The sequence below is a fragment of the Dipodomys ordii genome, unplaced genomic scaffold (assembly GCF_000151885.1).
Source record: "Dipodomys ordii isolate 6190 unplaced genomic scaffold, Dord_2.0 Scaffold14, whole genome shotgun sequence".
NCBI classification, from domain to species: domain Eukaryota; kingdom Metazoa; phylum Chordata; class Mammalia; order Rodentia; family Heteromyidae; genus Dipodomys; species Dipodomys ordii.
This window is the reverse complement of record NW_012267230.1, coordinates 2542771-2550088: the sequence shown is the minus strand read 5'-3', so window position 1 is coordinate 2550088 and position 7318 is coordinate 2542771.

Here is a 7318-nt window from a genome sequence, read left to right as displayed (position 1 = left end):
AAGAGAAAATTCCATGGAGTTAGAAATAGCTCGGGATGTTGGGGTGTCACATAGGCATAAGGACACCAACTGGAAAGGAACTCAGCAAGGCAAAGTTTACTTCTGCAGAAGGGTGCACCATCAGCCAAAACTCAGGTTTTTTTTTTTTTTGGGGGGGGGGTCCAGTTGTGGGGCCTGAACTCTGGGCCTGGGCGTTCTCCCTCAGCTCTTCAGCTCAAGGCTAGCGCTCTACCACTTGAGCCACAGCGCCACTTCCGGCTTTTTTTCTTTTTGCTTATGTGGTGCTGAGGAATTGAACCCAGGGCCTTGAGCATGCAAGGCAAACGCTCTACCACTGAGCCACCTTCCCAGCCCCCAAAACTCAGGTTTGTAGCAAGTGCACAGAGCAAGCAGGCTGCTGTTCCTTTTTAATCCCTAATCCCGTAGGCCTTGACCTTCTGCTCCCATTGGCTGAGCTCAGGTTCACCATCTGCAAAAGGATGTGGCTAACAGGAGGTAATTAACAGTCCAAGGAGCCTCTTAACAGGATGTCTTAATTAAACTGCTCAGGAAAACCTAGTAAGCAACTAAAATGTAATTAACAAGGGCCACAGTACCTGTAGCCAAAGCAGGAACCCTTCAAAAAAATAATTCTATCAAAGTTAACAGCAAGGAAGCAAACTACTTTTATAGGCTTTTTTTCCCCCTACAATAGTTAGAGAAAAGGAGAGAGAAGAGGAAAAACAATTTATATAACTTTTTACTTTACAGTACATTGTTGAGTGTTCTATTTTTATTCTTAGCTATCAGTGGTATCTGTCTCACTGTGTCTAATTTACAAATTAAACTTTATCACTAAGAGTTTTATTTATTTATTTTTTTGGTCAGGCTTGACTCAGGGCCTGGGCCCTGTCCCGATGCTTTTGTGCTCTACCACTTGGAATAACAGCACTATTTCTGGGTTTTTTTTTTAAATTGGAGATAAAAGCCTTACAGACTTTCCTGCCCAGGATAACTTTGAACTATGATCTTAGATCTCTGTATCCTGACTAGCTAGGATTACAGGCATGAGCCACTGACACCTGACAAAGGGTTTCAAGTCAGTTTAGGAAGGAAAAATCTTTGAGAGACTTTTATCTGCAGTTAAACTACCAACATGCCAGAAATAGTGCTGTGGCTCAAAGCGGGCACAGCTTTAAGGAAAAAGGCTAACCAAGAGCATAAATTCCTGAGTTCAAGCCACAGTACTGACACACATATACATACAAAAAAAAGAGATATGTCCAGGTGCCGGTGGCTCACATCTATAATCCTAGCTATTCGAGAGGCTGAGAGCTGAGGATCTTGATTCAAAGCCAGTCTGGGTAGGAAAGTCCTTAAGACTCATCTCTGTAGGGAGGAAGGGTCTCTCAGACTGTTAAGGCCCAGACTGTGATTAAACTAAGCCAGGAAATTGACCCTTTACTAAAAACAAAGAGAGGCAGTAAAGGGAGACCTTAAAAGGTATTTCACACAGACGCAGACTTCGGCCCTATCTCATACCCTGCCTAATTGGAATGGCACCTGCTGTGTGACATTGTACATCCTGCCCCGTGATTGATTGCCTCCTGCTTCAAGGGGTGCTGTCTCTGAGTGGTAGACTCTTTTTCTCCATAACAATCTCCAATTAACAACCAGAAAACTGGAAGTGGAGCTATGGCTCAAAGTGGTAGATTGCTAGCTTTGAGCAAAAAAGCACAGGGATATCACCTAGGCCTTGAGTTCAAGTCACTGTACAGATACAGATAGACAGACAGAGAGACAGACACACACACACACACACACTCACAAGCCCCTTGATCAACAAAAAAACAAAAAGAGGTACATTTGTGTAAACATATATAAGGGTCAGGTATTTATTGGGGTCTTGGACTGTCTCCCCTATAATAGATAAAGGGTACCACTATATACATGCATGCTACATATTATTTAGCATATTTCGGCATATCTGCTGTAGATTTCCTACATCTTGAGTGGCCATCTCTTTCTATTTTGTAGCTCTAATTTTCGGTGATAAAGACCTTGGTATCTTGAGACCAGCAGCAGTTGAATGTTTCTGCCATGGTAATCTGTCAATGTTTCACATCAGAAACTGATTGATTAGATGCACAGACTTCAGAAAGTGACAGAGAAAAGTTTAATAACAAAGATTAAAGGTAATGTGTGATGCATCTGCAGTGGCTACACTGTGAATTGCATAAAATATTGTCAGACCATGATTGAATTGTAATCATAGGCTAGCTACAGGTAGAAGAGTTAGGATTTTGTAAGAATCCATTGTCTGTGTGCAGACGGTAGATGCCAGGCCTTGGTGGCTCATGCCTATAATCCTAACTACTCAGGAGGCTGAGATTTCACAATTGCAGTTCAAAACCAGTGCAGGTAGGAAAGTCCATGAGACTCTCATCTCCAATTGACTCCAAAAAAACAGAAATGGAGCTGCAGTTCAAATTTGTAGAGCATTAGCTTTGAGCACAAAAACTCAGGGCCAGTGTCCAGGCCTTGAGTTCAAGCCATATCACCGGCACCAAATTAAAAAAAAAAAGAATAGTTTGGTATGAGTGGCTTACACCTGTAATCCTGGCTACTCAACAGACTGAGATGTGAAGATCAAGGTTCCAAGCCAGCCTGGGCAGGAAATTCTGTGAGACTCTTATCTCTAATTGATCACCAGAAAACTGGAAGTGGAGTTGTGGCTAAAGTGGTAGAGCACTAGCCTTGAGTAAAAAAGCCAAGCAAGAGCACAAGGTCCTGAGTTCAAGAACTAATCATAGCACATACAAAAAAATGAAGTTTTTGGGGGTCAGTTTTGGGGCTTGAACTCAGGGCCTAGGCACTTTCCCTGAGCTGTTTTGCTTAAAGCTAATGCTCTACTACTTGGAGCTATGGCTCCAAGGTGGTTAATTAGAGATAAGAGTCTCATAACTTTTTCTGCTGGAGCTGGCTTTGAACCTTCGTCCTCAGATCTCAGGCTCCTTAGTAGCTAGGATTATAGCATGAGCCACCAGCTCCTGGCTATAAAGAGTATTTTAAACTTTATGATTATTTGTATATTGTGATACATACTCTTAGTATCAGGACAATGCAATATTTGGTTATCCAAGTAGGACGTTAGCCAGAGGAAATACTGCTGTGGGTGCCACCTTTAACTCTCTACTGAGTTAAGAGTTCCTCTGGGCACTCAAAAGGAAAATCTGCACTTATCATAACTAGATCAACCTGATCAGGTGTAAGTAGCCTATTATTGTCAGAACCAGCTTGACCTTTATAATTTTCTAGAAATGGTGACCATTGGAATACATTACTGCTCAAACACCTCTTCTCTACCCAGAACTAAAACCCAGGTACTATAAAAGGCTTGTACACTCCTGTTGGTTGGAGCTCAGACTCTGGGGTAGGAGCTCCTCTGTTATAATAAACAGGAGTTCTCCATCTCTACCAGTGCTGCTTGCTTCTTCCTCGAGTATTTTCTGCAACAGCACAAGCCTGGTCCCATGGCAGGAGCTGCAATTCTTCCTCTGGAGCTTTGCCCACATCTGTAGTCGGGATGTCACAGTGAGGCATCCTCCCAGGAGCTGGCTACCCACACATCTGTGTCTGATCACACCATTCTGTCAGCCAGATCACCTGATAGAAGGTGGCTTTGCCGGAAAGAGGCCAGCAAAGATGGCCAGGAGGCTGAGCTCCTTTGCCCAAAGGTCTCTATCCAGACATCCTGGGATCATCTCCAAGGACATTCCAAGGACATTCCCTCCAGACATTCCTTCTTGGAGGAATGTTTCTTGTTGTGTGACCTCCAACTATCCTCCTCTTCCTCCTTCTCTGCCAGTACTGGGGCTTGAATTCAGAGTTTCACTTTCTTTTTTATTTTTATTTTTTGGTCAGTCCTGGGGTTTAAACTCAGGGTCTGGGCACTGTCCCTGAGCTTCTTTTGCTCAAGGCTAGCACTCTACCACTTCAGCCACAGCAGTTTTTCTGTGTATGTGGTACTGAGGAATGGAACCCAGGGCTTTGTGCATGTTAGGCAAACACTCTACCACTAAGCCACCTTCCCAGCCCCAGATCCTCACTTCTTATTTGATGATTTCACTCAAGGCTGGCCCTCTACCATTTGAGCCACATTTTCACTTCTGGTTTTGGTGCTTAATTAGATATAGGAGTCTCATAGATTTTTCTGCCTAGGCTGGCTTCATTCCCATGATCCTTAGATCTCTGCTAGGATTATAGATGTGAGCCACCATCCAACTATCTCCTTTAGAATCAGTGCTTGTACATTACCAGACCCTATCCAGGGCTATCTCTAGAGATAGTCTGCAGATTTAACTGCTCCAATAGATTTATTCATTTACTGATTATCCACTGTCAGGTACTGTGTTAGGCTCTGAATATCTCATGAAAGAAAACAGGTAAAATTCTAGTTTGCATGAAGATCATGGCTAGGTGAAAAACCATTTATTAATCTGGATTTTAATGTAAAATAGTCATCTTTCTGTATCTAGGGGAAGAACTCTAGGACTTCTTAGATACCAAAATCCATGTGTGTTCAAGTCTAGGTAGAAAAGTTTGGTGAGACTCTTTTTTTTTTTTTTTGGTCCTGTCGTGGGGCCTGAACTCTGGGCCTGGGCGCTGTCCCTCAGCTCTTCAGCTCAAGGCTAGCGCTCTACCACTTGAGCCACAGCACCACTTCCGGCTTTTTTCTTTTTGCTTATGTGGTGCTGGGGAATCGAACCCAGGGCCTCAGGCATGCAAGGCAAGTGCTCTACCACTGAGCCACCTTCCCAGCCCCATTGGTGAGACTCTTATATACAGTTAACCAACAAGAGGCCAGAAAGTGGAGAGATGGCTCAAATGGTAAAGCACCAGACTCGAGTGAAAAAACAAGCAGGAAGCAGGGTGCTGGTGACTCAGGCCTGTAATCCTAGCTACTCAGGAGGCTGAGATCTGAAGATTTAAGTTCAAAGTCAGCCTAGGCAGGAAAGCTTGTGAGACTCTTATCTCCAATTAACTACTAGAAAACTGGAAGTGGCACTGTGGTTCCAAGTGGCACAGTGTTAGCCTGGAGTAAAAGAGTTCAGGAATAGTGCCTATGCCCTGAGTTCAAGCCTCATGACTGACAGAAACAACAACAACAACAAGAGCATCAGGTCCTTAGTTCAAGCCTCAATAATGGCACACACACATTCACATGGACGCCGTGCACAAAGACACACAGACAGACAGACAGACAGACATACACACACACTCACACCCCCAAAAAGTTCTGGCTTCGGTATGCAAGCTCACAGGCTATCTGAAGGTTTCTTTGGCCTGGATTCCTTTTGGACTAAGGACATATTACTTTCCTTACAGAGGGGAACTCCTGTTCTCAATTCCAACAAAAAGAGTTTAATGGGAGATAGCCAACGGCCAAGCACCACATGCCCTGTTCTTTGGCTACAGGGTGGTATGACCTGAGCCAAAAATCGGAGCTGTCCTTGAGATTTTTTTTTTTGTCGGTCGTGGGGCTTGAACTCTGGGCCTGGGTGCTGTCCCTCAGCTCTTCAGCTCAAGGCGAGCACTCTACCACTTGAGCTACAGCACCACTTCCATCCTTGAGATTTCTTGAATAAGACCAGTGGAAGGAGAGATGAGCTTGGCCCCCATTGATGGCCATGTCCCCAGCTTTGTGGGGAACAGAGAAAGGAGGTGATGGTGTGCAGGGAGGAGCCAGAAGGGAAAGGTCCTTTGCTAGTCAGGAGTGACTGAGATTCTGGTTGATTGTCCCCAGTCAACTATATGCTAATCTTCCCAAGGTTAAGTTATGTTGGTCAGCACATTCCCTTATTTGCTTCTGCTAGTTGAAACTCTGCCATTTGTAGCAGTTTCAAGAACCTTTGCTGGCTGCTGGTGGCTCATGTCTGTAATCCTAGCTGAGGTTGAGGTCTGAAGATCAGAGTTCAAAGCCAGCTTAGATAGACACATACATACCAAAATAAATACATCAATAAAGGGCTCTCATAAAACACAAGCCTTGAAGGGAATTAATGAAGGAGGAGGATTAAAACACCAGATACCAGCAGCTCTTTATTTTGTGCTGGCAATTGGGCACGAACTCTGTGTAGGTACTCTCCCTTAGCTTTTTCACTCAAGAATGGTGCTCAGTCTACCACTGAAACCACACCTCCACTTCTGGCTTTTTGTTGGTTCTGGACTTTCTGCCCAGGCTTTCTTTGACCCATGATCCCCAAAACCCAGCCTCCTGCATAGTTAGGATTAGTGATATGAACCACTTGTGTCTAAGGTGCAAGCAGCCCTTTTGAGGGGTAAGGAGTTGAACTGAGGATGGGTTTGTCTCTGACCCAGGAGTCTGGGTTCCTGGCTCTTGGGAAGCAAAGTTTCTCAGCCCCCAACTTCAACTTTGATTGCAAAGTCACTTAGGACTTAGGGGCAAAATGAAAATGCATGCTTTGACATCAGAGGAGGAAAGAAGTGTCTAGCAAGTTGTGAATAATTCAGATTTAATTATCAGGAAAATGCCTTCCTTTTCTCTTTTTTTTTTCTTTCTAATGCTTAGGCAGCAAGTTTAGTAGAGATATATTTTTTGTTGGTGTTCCAGAAATTCTACTTGAGAAGTTGTGAGCCAAAAGCTTGGCTTTTTTTTTTTTTTTTCTGGGTGTGAAAGCCAGAGGGTTGAGAATGTAGGCAGGAAACAACAGCAGGTCCACCCAGACTCTTCCATTGAAAGCTGTCGACTCTGCTGAGGGGCTCTTCTGGATGCCCGAGTGGCTGAGCTTGTGGCGGGGGTGATGTCCAGAACAGGGGTAACATGCCCCCAACTGGGCTGACAGGTGCCATTACAATTTTGTGTTGATGTATCTCCAACAGGGCCTCAACCTTTCTCAGCAATCCCATTACCCCCCCCCCCCATTGCCATCAGTCTCAAACCTCATTACTGGCTGAGACCCACTCTCCCTTCCCCCACTCCCGCCTTCTCAGAAGAGGAAATAACAGCTTTATCCAGGTATAATTCCTATAATACAGAATTCACTCCTTTGAAAGTTGTGCAATCATTACCACTGTCTCATTTTAGGCATTTGTGTGTGTGTGTGTGTGTGTGTGTGTGTGTGTACGTGTGTGCACGTGCGTGCGGACACATGTACCAGTACTGGGGTTTGAACTCAGCTCCTCACGCTCTCTCTTGGCTTTTTCATTCACAATGCCACAATGCCACTTCTGGCTTTTTGCTGCTTAATTGAAGATAAGTGTTTCATGGACTTTCCTGCCTAGGCTGGCTTTGACCCTCAGATCTCAGCCTCCCGAG